This window comes from Triticum dicoccoides, chromosome 5A, assembly GCF_002162155.2.
Source record: "Triticum dicoccoides isolate Atlit2015 ecotype Zavitan chromosome 5A, WEW_v2.0, whole genome shotgun sequence".
In the NCBI taxonomy this organism is placed as follows: Eukaryota; Viridiplantae; Streptophyta; class Magnoliopsida; order Poales; family Poaceae; genus Triticum; species Triticum dicoccoides.
Window position 1 is genome coordinate 533,188,723 of NC_041388.1, and position 14,572 is coordinate 533,203,294.

Sequence of the window (14,572 nt, forward strand, 5' to 3'; positions counted from 1 at the left end):
TCTCGTTTAGGTACCCAACAATATTAAATGTTGTTAAACATGGCAAGAGGTGAAACATAATGAAACTACCTAACTAGGCAAGTTTAAATGAGGCCGGAACCACAAAACAACAAGTCCGGAAACTCCTCATGTGCATTTAGTAATTTAAGCTAACAACACTTTTAATAATTTTAATTGTTGTTATTATGATGCGGATGACATGGGCAAGTTTTATGCAAGTTTTAAAGAAAATGTTGATAAGAGCATTATATGAAGCATATGTCATCGTGGCGGAAAGAAAGGATGCCACGGCGACGATAACGGAAACGGTACCACGACAATGTTCCGGTTCCGGAAACTCGATTGAGATGCCGGTGGTAAAGAACAAGTGTGACGGGAGCGTGTCATGCGAAGAACGGTGGGGTGCTCCCGGTTACCGGGTTTCCACGGGTTAGCGGCAAACGAGGAGGGCCGAGCAAGAGACAACTCGGACACGATGCAAACACGAGCATAACATACAACACACATGCGTTCATTCACGGGCGTCGTCTCGATGGTTATACCTTCGAAGCGTGCAAAGGGGATGGTTCTCGTTCATAGAGGGAAGTAGGCGTTCTCGCGACGGCGGTAGTGGTACATGTTTATCGTTGCACAAGTTTCCGTAGACGTTCATGTCATCGATGTCGTGGTACTTGGGGTCTTCGGACTTTCTGGTCCCGTTCTTGCGACGGTAGTCGTTCACGTTCGTTCGGAGAGGTACTTGATGATCCCAACGTCTTCGGGGTGACGGTAGTTGTACACGGTCCAGGAGACGTCGATCGTTCGGGGTCCGACTTGCGGTTCTTGCCGACATGAGTGGTACTTGGCATTTTCATGTAGACGAACTTGACGCATCCGAAGGGTCACACTCGTCGTCGTGGGAACTTGGTGAATCCGAGGTCTTCGAGCGTCGTGGTACTTGGCGAATCCGCGTAGTCATGCATGTTCCAACATCACACTTGGAGGGACACCGACGGCGTGGTACTTGGCGAATCCTGGACTGTCTTGGCAGTCTCCGGTGGAGGCGTTCTTGGCAGGCAACGAGCGGCGACGCGGTGCACCGACGTAGCAACGCAGGCAGGTGCTCGAGCAGGACTTGGCGCCAGTTGTCTTCCTCACGTTCTCGCACAACAAAGGCAGGGGCGAAAGGAAAGGCACGGGCAGGAGGAAGGAGGCTGGCGCTGGTCGGGAACCACAGCGAGGAGAAGGGAGCAGAGGCATGCCGGAGTAGCTGGTGGCGCCTAGTCACTGGCGAGGAGACGAGCGCGGGGTCGGACGCTGCTGTGGGGTACTTGGGACCTGACGGCGGCATGACGCGGGCGCTGGGGCCGCCGGAGTTGGCCCCTCGGGTGGAGGCGCGGGGAGGACTCGGCCGCGAGGCCGTGGCATTGGCGCAGCGGAGATGCGGCTCTGCGGCAGCTCGCATGGGAGGACGAAGAAGGAGCGGAGGAGAGGACGGCGCGGGGTCTGCAGGATCCGGTGAGGGGCGGCGGCGTCTCGAGCTCCTGGTGGCCGGGAGACAGAGCACAGGCAGGAGGGGAGGGCGACGAGGTCTGGAGGAGGACGAGCGAGGGGTCTGCACTCCCTAGCGATGCGTGCATGTGAGTGAGTGGCGGCGCGGGGAAAAACGAGAGGGACAGGGAGATCGAGCAGAGCTGAGCGAGGGGGAAGATGGGATCGAGCGCGGGGTCTCTCCTGGCGGCGCGAGGGGGAAAACGAGAGGGAGAAGGGAGTCGGGCTAGGGTTTAGGTGGGTGCGGCTGGGCCTTTGCCGTAGGTTGGTTTGGTGGTGGGCTGGCTGAGCCTAAAGGGCCGGCCTAGAGTTTGGCCTAGGGAGACCCAGGGAGGCCGCCCTGGGCTGGACTACTCTCTCCTACTCCTCTCTAATTTGCTTTAACGGAAAAAAAAACTAGAGAGAAGAAAAAAATAAAGAGAGGGTTAGGGAAAGAATATTTCAGGAAATAAAATATTCTTAGAGCGCCGAAACTTTGCCCAAATAGAATAACATGGTTTGGCAATATTTTAGAGATAGAAAAACAATTCAAGTTTGAATTAGATTCAAACTTGAGCTATTTTTGAATCCAACCAAAACAAGTTCAAAGGATCTGAAATTTGGAGGAGGTGATCCTGGCATAGTCTAGAATTTATAGGAAAAGAATGGACATTAATAGAGAAGGGAAAAAATGGAACGAAGGCATGGGGAAAATATTTGCAAGTGTGTGATGGTAATTCCACATAATTGGAATATTTACTATAGCTCTCTAGATATCGAGAGGATAAGTTGTAAAGAGAATCACCATGTGAATTCCCTTGATTTAAATGGATCAAAGATCCATGCCATTTGTTTAGTTGAGTTAAGAAAATTAAATGACATGATGGCATGATGACATGATGCAATGCACCGGATGCAATGATGAATGCAATGAACCAAACAAATCACACGACGAAACCCGGAAACCCTGGAAGGCATCTGCAGCTCCGGTCTTGGGGCGTTACAAAACGCCTATGCAAACCTGCATTGGACAACATGCAACGGGCTCTGAAAATAATGGTCCTGTTCATGCGCTCAGCAACACCGTTTTGTTGAGGAGTATAAGGAACGGTGTAGTGTCTGACAATGCCTTCAGACTTGCAATAATTCTTAAATTGCTTAGAACAGAATTCCATATCATTATCAGTGCGAAGTATTTTTACCTTCTTTTCAGTCTGTCTTTCAATCATAATCTTCCACTCCTTAAAAGTTGAGAATGCTTCATATTTATGCTTCAAGAAATAAGGCCATACTTTTCTCGAATAATCATCAATAATAGTCAGCATGTAACTAGCACCACCTAGTCACTTCTTGCAAGATGGTCCCCATAAATCAGAATGCACATAATCAAGAATACCTTCGATTGTATGAGTCAAAGTGTTGAACTTCACCCTCTTGTGCTTGCCGAAGATACAATGCTCACAAAATTTCAATTTATCAGGTTCGTATCCATCAAGAAGACCTCTCTTATTTAACGCTGCTAAACCAAGTTCACTCATATGTCCAAGACGCATATGCCAAAGGTTAGCAGCATCACAATCAGAATTCTTTGAAATAACTAGAGTAGCGTTGCCTGAAATGGTAGAACCTCGAAGGTAATAAAGACCATTGGTCGAACTTAAGTCACCTTTCATCACAACAAGGGAGCCTTTGGTGACCTTCAAAACACTATCTCCACCTGAATACTTGTACCCCTTTGCATCAAGGGCACTAACAAAGATAAGATTTCTCTTCATCTTCGGAATATACCGAACATCTGTCAAAGTTCTAGTTATGCCATCAAACATCTTGATTCGAATAGAACCTATGCCTTCAATCTTGCATGGTGAATTATCAAAACCCAAAACGGAACCAACAGAAGTAGTGGAATCAAAAGTATTAAACCAATCTCTATGTGGACACATATGAAAAGTGCATGCAGTATCAAGTACCCACTTATCATTGATCTCAGCACATCCAGCAATAACGACCAGAGCATCATCGGAACTATCATCACGAGCAATGTTAGCAGAATTTTCACCTTGTTTGTTACCTTTCCTCTTTTCCTTATTATGCAACTTGAAACACTCTGAGATGTCATGCCCATCTCTCTTGCAATATTTGCAATATTTTTTGTCTCTGGATTGCGACCGACCCCTGTGGCCATTCTTACTTTTGCTTCTGTTTTCATTATTGGAGTTCTTCTCCTTTGTCCTGCCACGAACAGATAATCCCTCTGCTTGGGATGAACTTGAACCATCATGAGCCACCATTAATTTCATCTTCTCCTTAGAGTTCAAAACTTCATAAACTTCATTAAGCATGAAAGTATCACGACTGTATAATATGGTGTCTCTAAAATTGGTATAAGAACTTGGCAGTGAACAAAGTAACATTAAAGCGGTATATTACTCTTCATACTTAACCTCCATTGCAGCTAGATCAGATATGATCTCTTTAAATTCTGAAATATGATTCAAAACATTACCTCCCTCGGGTAACCTGTGCAAGAATAATTTTTGCTTCAGATGCATCTTGCTGGTGAGATCTTTAGTCATGCAAATCCCTTTCAGCTTTAACCATAGAGCGGCGACAGTTTTCTCGCTCAAAACTTCCTGCAAAATATCTCTACTCCTAATGTCTCAGTTGGTAGGTCGTGTTCCAGGTTTTATTTTCGTCCCACCTCACCCGGTCTTTTTTGGTACTTCTTTGATACTTCCTCCCACCTCCCCTCGTACGTTAAAAAAACCGAACAAACCTACGTTATCAGGGAGCGATGCCTGCAGGCACTCCCCTCGCAGGCAAAGTAGATCGAACGAAAATAAACCGACGAAAGAAAACCAGCAAAAAAAAATCGTCTTGGACTCGCAACGTGCGGTCGAGCGAGCAAAGCCTCCGGTAGTCCGGTGCCCTCGAGCGACACCACACCAGATCCCTTCGCCGCCGCCCTCGCACATCAATCCCACCAGATTCTTCTGCATGCGCCACTGCCTCCCTTGCGAGGATGCCCGGTCATGGGTATCCATCGGCGCCACGACGGCCGCGGCCTCCCCGCCGCCGACGCTCCAAATCCACCCATCGTTGACCCCTTCTGCATCAGTGATCAAGGCAAGGGGCGTGGTGATATCCATCTTTCCGCGTGTACGACGGTCGGTGCCCGCGTCCGTGTATCCTGCGCCAAGGGTGTCATAATAATCTCAAGGAGGTCCTCTCAATCCTTGCCGGTGACCACGCTGAGCCGGGATTCCTCCTCCCACAGATCCGTTGATCCATGGTCAGATCTCAAGGAGGAGGGGCATGCAGCGATTGCCACAGTCGGTGCCTGCACTGGAAGGTCTCCGACGCCTGCTCCAACCAGATCCAGCCGGACCCGTCCTGCGTCTGCCATCCCATTGCGGTAATAAATCTCAAGCCATGTCCTTTTCATTTAGTTGAACTACAAAACTCATGTGTGCTGCTCCTGTTGTGCATTTGTTGGTTAAGCCGCTGCTTGTGCAAAATATGCCTACTGCTACCCGGGCTCACATGACCCAGAGGAGGAAGGGAGCTGCGCAAGGAATCACTGCCAGAAGACTCAATACAAGTTTGAAGAGTCCTGGTCTCTAGGCCAAGTTCCGCAAGGAAGTAGCAATGCGAGCTAGCCGAGGGTTCAGACTGATGTGCGCATTGATTCTCGCTGATTCATGATTTTGATCCAATCAAGCAGCTTTGGCGCTCACGGAGGAGAACCCGCTATTCCTAGAGGCCTGACGCGCGGTCGATCACAAGTCCTCCAACGGGTGGAGCTGGTTCAGGTACCATGAGCACCCTCCACGACAAGCAGGTTCCATTGTGCAAAGTCTGCTTGCTACGGCTCACACTTCTGCAAGTCAACCATTTATTTAGTGTTGGTCTGGGGAATTTTTTATGTTGTTGTCTATACATTCATGTTTTTCTTGTGAAATATCTTCATGTTTTTTAGATTACATAAATTTCTGAACACTTGATTTTTGTATGTCTTGGTTTCTACATTTCTGAAACTGAAAGCTATTCGGGCAGAAATATAATTTCTTTTGTTGCTATCACGTGTTTAATCCCTCCGTCCTAAAATAAGTCTCGCTCAAGAGGGAGAGTTGTTTCCCACAAATAGTGCTATTTCAGTTTCAGAATCTAAACCATCTTCTAAGGTTCTAACAAACTCTGATCACCACCTTTATGATCTTTATTACCTTGTCTTTTTTAGTTCACTGTTTGCAGCCTCACCAATTTTGGCGCCCCCAACAATTATGTTCCGAAAATTACAGTTGGTTGCTCAATTGAAAACCTTACCCGAAGTAATAGAACTAAATTGTAATATTGTGACTATAGTGTTGCTAGAGAACTGATCGACAATAGTGTCAACTAGGTATGTATTTTTTTCTAGAGTAAAGACAAGTATGCTTCCTCCTCCCTGCAGCTTAAGTCATTTAGTTCATATTTATATGTTAAGAGCCTAGAGATGAGAACGGAATGTTTTTGTGGGAACGTTTTACAACCAATATCCTATAACCTGTATTTGACACTATAATCCGAGTCTGCAAATCATGTTTCAGGGTTAAAATAGTATTTACCGTTTCTGCCACATAATTAATGGTTGCTTTTATTGTTAGAAACTTACATTAGTAGTTGATATAGTGATTATATCAACCTTGCAATACTAATGAGCTCCTTTTAGCCTTGCCTATATGGTTAGGTTTTGGAAATAATTGATCATGTTTTCCTCCCTTGGATCAGAAAACTAGAAGTAGGATATGTCTAAGCTGAGAGTGGTTTTAGATCTTAGCATCACACAAGAAAGGCTCCGATCCCCTTCTAAATATACATGTTTGTCCTATATGTTCTCTTCGTAGTTCTAATGATTTTTAGTTGAATAGAGAGTTCTTAAGCCTTCGGATTAGCATGTGTGGACATTTGATTGAATCAACTCCTCCTTTTAGTTGAAAGAGGAAGCATAGTAAATGCATTTTTTGCGTCTTCTACTTAGTTAGACTTGCTCAATCCTAACTTGATGATTTTTTTGGATTTGACACATCTCCACTTGCAAGGCTACAACAAGATATAATCGTTACGTTGATTAATTACACACACATACATGGAAATATATCACTTGAAATGTGTGATTTGCATCGAGAAGAACACCGAGATAGCATCAGAGCACGCACACTGCTTTATAGTCTACATCAACAAACCGTTGGCGAGCATGTTGAGACCATGAGCCCACGTGGGACCTCCAAAGAACTTGAAAATCCCCGTCATTGCAAGCAAGGCTGTGGTGAATTAAAGGTATGTACAATTTGCATTGGCGCTTGCGTATATTTTCTCTAAAGATGACCGTAATGGTGTCATGCCACTTGTTCTTCAGCAGAGATTTAATCAATCCAGAGATGTTGTAAATTGACACAGTTGAACCACATACTTGGAGAGACGATGTCGTTGACTTCCGCAACGATGAGCCAGCTGGCGAATACCCGCTAGAGAGAGTGGGAGAACTTCTAGCACCACTCGACAGCCAAATCATCAACCATGTAAGGTATGGGGGCATACAACACCCATGATTGTTTTTTCTATATTCGTCCGTTCTTCTCAATCGTGTATGACTAGGCAAGTACTATTTTTTCTATATTACAATATTTTGGAAAATATAAGAAGACGCCAGTAATTCAACACATGCAACTTCTATTGTATAAAAGCTTCATATATTTGAACATTCTGCACGAGGACCTCCACACTGTCTGCACGAAGCTAAGGTTCACCTCGCCATTATCGCTGCCGCCAGCCATTAAATAGTTCACTAGGATTCCCTTCACACCCGTCGTTCCTCGCACCTACTTAGCATGATATATCAAATTACAGTACTAGCGCTTTCCGTGGTCTCACGTCGCAGTTTTCTCTAACAAAACTGTAGGAGGCATGAAGAGATTGGCTAGACCAGGCAAATCATGTTTCAGGGTTAAAATAGTATTTACCGTTTCTGCCACATAATGGTTGCTTTTATTGTTCGAAACTTACATTAGTAGTTGATATAGTGATTATATCAACCTTGCAATACTAATGAGCTCCTTTTAGCCTTGCTTATATGGTTAGGTTTTGGAAATAATTGATCATGTTTTCCTCCCTTGGGTCAGAAAACTAGAAGTAGGATATGTCTAAGCTGAGAGTGGTTTTAGATCTTAGCATCACACAAGAAAGGCTCCGATCCCCTTCTAAATATACATGTTTGTCCTATATGTTCTCTTCGTAATTCTAATGATTTTTAGTAGAATAGAAAGTTGTCAAGCCTTCGAATTAGCATGTGTGGACATTTGATTGAATCAACTCCTCCTTTTAGTTGAAAGAGGAAGCATAGTAAATGCGTTTTCTGCGTCTTCTGTTGGAAATATGCCCTAGAGGCAATAATAAATTGATTATTATTATATTTCTTTGTTCATGATAATTGTTTATTATCCATGCTAGAATTGTATTGATAGGAAACTCAGATACATGTGTGGATACATAGACAACACCATGTCCCTAGTAAGCCTCTAGTTGACTAGCTCGTTAATCAATAGATGGTTACGGTTTCCTGACCATGGACATTGGATGTCGTTGATAACGGGATCACATCATTAGGAGAATGATGTGATGGACAAGACCCAATCCTAAGCCTAGCACAAGATCATGTAGTTCGTATGCTAAAGCTTTTCTAATGTCAAGTATCATTTCCTTAGACCATGAGATTGTGCAACTCCCGGATACCGTAGGAGTGCTTTGGGTGTGCCAAACGTCACAACGTAACTGGGTGGCTATAAAGGTACACTACGGGTATCTCTGAAAGTGTCTGTTGGGTTGGCACGAATCGAGATTGGAATTTGTCACTCCGTGTAAACGGAGAGGTATCTCTGGGCCCACTCGGTAGGACATCATCATAATGTGCACAATGTGACCAAGGGGTTGATCACGGGATGATGTGTTACGGAACGAGTAAAGAGACTTGCCGGTAACGAGATTGAACAAGGTATCGGTATACCGACGATCGAATCTCGGGCAAGTACCATACCGCTAGACAAAGGGAATTGTATACGGGATTGATTGAGTCCTTGACATCGTGGTTCATCCGATGAGATCATCGTAGAACATGTGGGAGCCAACATGGGTATCCAGATCCCGTTGTTGGTTATTGACCGGAGAACATCTCGGTCATGACTACATGTCTCCCGAACCCGTAGGGTCTACACACTTAAGGTTCGATGACGCTAGGGTTATAAAGGAAGTTTGTATGTGGTTACCGAATGTTGTTTGGAGTCCCGGATGAGATCCCGGACATCACGAGGAGTTCCGGAATGGTCCGGAGGTAAAGATTTATATATAGGAAGTCCTGTTTCGGCCATCGGGACAAGTTTCGGGGTCATCGGTATTGTACCGGGACCACCGGAAGGGTCCCGGGGGCCCACCGGGTGGGGCCACCAGCCCCAAGAGGCCCATGCGCCTAGGGAACCCTAGAGGGAAGAGTCCTAAGGGGGGAAGGCACCTCCGAGGTGCCTTGGGGAGGATGGACTCCTCCCCCCCTCTTAGTCGCACCCCTTTCTTGGAGGAAGGGGCAAGGCTGCGCCTTCCCCCTCTCCCCTGCCCCTATATATAGTGGAGGGGAGGGAGGGCATCCATACCTGAGCCCTTGGCGCCTCCCTCCCTCCCGTGACACCTCCTCCTCTCCCGTAGGTGCTTGGCGAAGCCCTGCAGGATTGCCACGCTCCTCCATCACCACCACGCCGTTGTGCTGCTGCTGGATGGAGTCTTCCTCAACCTCTCCCTCTCTCCTTGCTGGATCAAGGCGTGGGAGACATCGTCAAGCTGTACGTGTGTTGAACGCGGAGGTGCCGTCCGTTCGGCACTAGGATCATCGTTGATCTGAATCACGACGAGTACGACTCCATCAACCCCGTTCACTTGAACGCTTCCGCTTAGCGGTCTACAAGGGTATGTAGATGCACTCTCTTTCTACTCGTTGTTGGTCTCTCCATAGATAGATCTTGGTGTTACGTAGGAAAATTTTGAATTTCTGCTACGTTCCCCAACATCTTCTACTTAATTAGACTTGCTCAATCCTAACTTGATGATTTTCTAGGATTTGACACATCTCCACTTTCAAGGCTACAACAAGATATAATCGTTAGGTTGATTAATTACAGACACGTACATGGATATATATCACTTGAAATGTGTGATTTGCATCGAGAAGAACATCGAGATAGCATCAGAGCACACACATTGCTTTATAGTCTACATCAACAAACCGTTGGCGAGCATGTTGAGACCATGAGCCCACGTGGGACCTCCAAAGAACTTGAAAATCCCCGACAATGCAAGCAAGGCTGTGGTGAATTAAAGGTATGTACAATTTGCATTGGCGCTTGCGTATATTTTCTCTGAAGATGACCATAATTGTGCCATGCCACTTGTTGTTCTTCAGCAGAGAGTTAATCAATCCAGAGATGTTGTAAATTGACACAGTTGAACCACATACTTGGAGAGACGATGTCATTGACTTCCGCAACGATGATCAAGGTGGAGAATACCCGCTAGAGAGAGTGGGAGAACTTCTAGCACCACTCGACAGCCAGATCATTAACCATGTAAGGTATGGGGGCATAGAACACCCATGATTGTTTTTTCTGTATTCATCCGTTCTTCTCAATCGTGTATTACTAGGCAAGTACTTTTTTCTATATTACAATATTTTGGAAAATATAAGAAGACGCCAGTAATTCAACACATGCAACTTCTATTGTATAAAAGCTTCATATATTTGAACAGTCTGCACAAGGACCTCCACACTGTCTGCACGAAGCTAAGGTTCATCTCGCCATTATCGCTGCCGCCAGCCATTAAATAGTTCGCTAGGATGTCCTTCACACCCGTCGTTCCTCGCACCTACTTAGCATGATATATCAAATTACAGTATTAGTGCTTTGTGTGGTCTCGCATCGCAGTTTTCTCTGACGAAACTGTAGGAGGCATGAAGAGATTGGCTATAGACCAGGCAAATCATGTTTCAGGGTTAAAATAGTATTTACCGTTTCTGCCACATAATGGTTGCTTTTATTGTTCGAAACTTACATTAGTAGTTGATATAGTGATTATATCAACCTTGCAATACTAATGAGCTCCTTTTAGCCTTGCTTATATGGTTAGGTTTTGGAAATAATTGATCATGTTATCCTCCGTTGGATCAGAAAACTAGAAGTAGGATATGTCTAAGCTGAGAGTGGTTTTAGATCTTAGCATCACACAAGAAAGGCTTCGATCCCCTTCTAGATATACATGTTTGTCCTATATGTTCTCTTCGTAATTCTAATGATTTTTAGTTGAATAGAGAGTTCTTAAGCCTTCGAATTAGCATGTGTGGACATTTGATTGAATCAACTCCTCCTTTTAGTTGAAAGAGGAAGCATAGTAAATGCGTTTTTTCCGTCTTCTACTTAGTTAGACTTGCTCAATCCTAACTTGATGATTTTCTAGGATTTGACACATCTCCACTTGCAAGGCTACAACAAGATATAATCGTTAGGTTGATTAATTACACACACATACATGGAAATATATCACTTGAAATGTGTGATTTGCATCGAGAAGAACACCGAGATAGCATCAGAGCACGCACACTGCTTTATAGTCTACATCAACAAACCGTTGGCGAGCATGTTGAGACCATGAGCCCACGTGGGACCTCCAAAGAACTTGAAAATCCCCGTCATTGCAAGCAAGGCTGTGGTGAATTAAAGGTATGTACAATTTGCATTGGCGCTTGCGTATATTTTCTCTGAAGATGACCGTAATGGTGTCATGCCACTTGTTCTTCAGCAGAGATTTAATCAATCCAGAGATGTTGTAAATTGACACAGTTGAACCACATACTTGGAGAGGCGATGTCGTTGACTTCCGCAACGATGAGCCAGCTGGCGAATACCCGCTAGAGAGAGTGGGAGAACTTCTAGCACCACTCGACAGCCAAATCATCAACCATGTAAGGTATGGGGGCATACAACACCCATGATTGTTTTTTCTATATTCGTCCGTTCTTCTCAATCGTGTATGACTAGGCAAGTACTATTTTTTCTATATTACAATATTTTGGAAAATATAAGAAGACGCCAGTAATTCAACACATGCAACTTCTATTGTATAAAAGCTTCATATATTTGAACATTCTGCACGAGGACCTCCACACTGTCTGCACGAAGCTAAGGTTCACCTCGCCATTATCGCTGCCGCCAGCCATTAAATAGTTCACTAGGATTCCCTTCACACCCGTCGTTCGTCGCACCTACTTAGCTTGATATATCAAATTACAGTATTAGCGCTTTCCGTGGTCTCACGTCGCAGTTTCCTCTAACAAAACTGTAGGAGGCATGAAGAGATTGGCTATAGACCAGGCAAATCATGTTTCAGGGTTAAAATAGTATTTACCGTTTCTGCCACATAATGGTTGCTTTTATTGTTCGAAACTTACATTAGTAGTTGATATAGTGATTATATCAACCTTGCAATACTAATGAGCTCCTTTTAGCCTTGCTTATATGGTTAGGTTTTGGAAATAATTGATCATGTTTTCCTCCATTGGATCAGAAAACAAGAAGTAGGATATGTCTAAGCTGAGAGTGGTTTTAGATCTTAGCATCACACAAGAAAGGCTCTGATCCCCTTCTATATATACATGTTTGTCCTATATGTTCTCTTCGTAGTTCTAATGATTTTTAGTTGAATAGAGAGTTCTTAAGCCTTCGGATTAGCATATGTGGACATTTGATTGAATCAACTCCTCCTTTTAGTTGAAAGAGGAAGCATAGTAAATGCATTTTTTGCGTCTTCTACTTAGTTAGACTTGCTCAATCCTAACTTGATGATTTTCTAGGATTTGACACATCTCCACTTGCAAGGCTACAACAAGATATAATCGTTAGGTTGATTAATTACACACACATACATGGAAATATATCACTTGAAATGTGTGATTTGCATCGAGAAGAACACCGAGATAGCATCAGAGCACGCACACTGCTTTATAGTCTACATCAACAAACCGTTGGCGAGCATGTTGAGACCATGAGCTCACGTGGGACCTCCAAAGAACTTGAAAATCCCCAACATTGCAAGCAAGGCTGTGGTGAATTAAAGGTATGTACAATTTGCATTGGTGCTTGCGTATATTTTCTCTGAAGATGACCATAATTGTGTCATGCCACTCGTTGTTCTTCAGCAGAGATTTAATCAATCCAGAGATGTTGTAAATTGACACAGTTGAACCACATATTTGGAGAGACGATGCCGTTGACTTCCGCAACGATGAGCAAGGTGGCGAATACCCGCTAGAGAGAGTGGGAGAACTTCTAGCACCACTCGACAGCCAGATCATCAACCATGTAAGGTATGGTGGCATACAACACCCATGATTGTTTTTTCTGTATTCGTCCGTTCTTCTTAGCAGCAAGCCGGCAACTTAGCCAATGATGTTGGACGATCCAATTCTTTTGGACTCAAACTCTTGGATTGTTGCTGTATATTCTGAATTTCTTTTGTAAACAAAAGCGAGGAGTTTGAGAGGAGCTGCAATTGTAAAATTTACTTGTTTTCATTTGAATTGTTTACTTTATTATGAAATGATTTTTGTTTCTTCTGGATTTGATATACTATTCTTTGGCTCATGGGATTGCCTGACACGGTGAAGAGCTAACTGTTGGTGTTGTTTTACATCAGTACTGCTTGTTTTATTTCAATGTTAGACGTGGTTCTGACAAAAAATGAGGGCTGGTTTTCAATTTCTTGTGAGGCAGCATGCTACTGATACAAAGGAAACTGCCGCCCTAAGCACTTATCCCCTCTAGAGGATTACATGACGATTAATTGTGAAGCAGCTCGTGATCATGAAGTTGGCCTGGTCTTTGTCGCGGCTAGATATCTGAGCCATGCAAGCCATGCAAGTCAAGCTATGCGTGCTGAAGTAATCATGGTGAAAAGGGCATTGTTTTTGGCAGAGCGGAGGGGGATTGGAAGGATCATTCTTGCAACTGATTGCAATAACCTAATCAGGGCTGTGTCATTCAATGCCTATGACAGTTGAAGCCTCGGTCAGCTATTTTTCAGAGATCAAATACATGCTCATTTTGTCCTTTGTCCAGTACCGAGTTGAATTTTCCTGAGGGTGTGCAATCAGTAGCCCATTTACTAGCAACAAATGGTGCAGGGGAGGGCCACAGTTTCCTTGCTACCATTTGTTGGCAGGTGATTTAACTGGGCCTTGATAGAATATGAATGTGCCATTAAAAAAATGTTGGACGTTCGACGCCAAATTGCATTTCACGGCATGGGCTCCCTACTCCCTGGACAAGTTTCCTACTCCCCGGACAAGTTTAGTGATGGGAAGTCATCGAGGTATACACCACCCTTGCGGTATATCATAATTGCCACTCCCAAATGTTATATTGACTTCATCCATTAGTTACATTGTTTTGCCCGTAGCAACGCACGGGCATTTAACTAGATAGAATAAAACACGACTATAACAAGTTCGATTGTTGCGATGAGATCTGGTTGTTTTTATCTATGGCTAAGAACATCTCCAATAGATGGTCTAAATTTTGGTGGTCCAAATTGGTGATGGTGCAAATTTTTGGAGCACCAAAAAGTGCTTTTTACAACTCCAATAGATGGTCCAAAACGGAGATATAAAAAAAGAGCAACTCCAACAGATGGTCCAAAATGAAGATTAAAACAACCAACTACTACTTCATCTCAACATAGTTCAAACATGAAATTCAACATAGTTTTATACACAAATTCAACTACTACTTATTTGAACTACTAGATGAAACTACTCGTCGTCGGAGCTACGGAACTACTCCCAGAACTCGTCCTTGGTCGGGTCATCGCACCCCTCGTCCTCCTCCTCGGTGTCACCCCGGTCCTCATCCAACGACTCGATAGGGATCACAGTCGAGGGGCCGGCCTCGTCCTCCTTCACTCCCTTCTTTTTCGCCTCGACGTCGCGCTTTCA

At 44.3% G+C, this 14,572-nt stretch overlaps 1 long non-coding RNA gene across 1 annotated transcript; it reads left to right on the forward strand.

The window, feature by feature from the left end:
* Nucleotides 1–9,828: 9,828 nt before the first annotated feature.
* On the forward strand, nucleotides 9,829–10,968 carry LOC119297745. Its single transcript, XR_005145725.1, has 3 exons — nucleotides 9,829–9,909; nucleotides 10,033–10,159; nucleotides 10,895–10,968. It is a non-coding gene; the product is annotated as an uncharacterized LOC119297745 (long non-coding RNA).
* The last annotated feature ends 3,604 nt before the right edge of the window (nucleotides 10,969–14,572 follow it).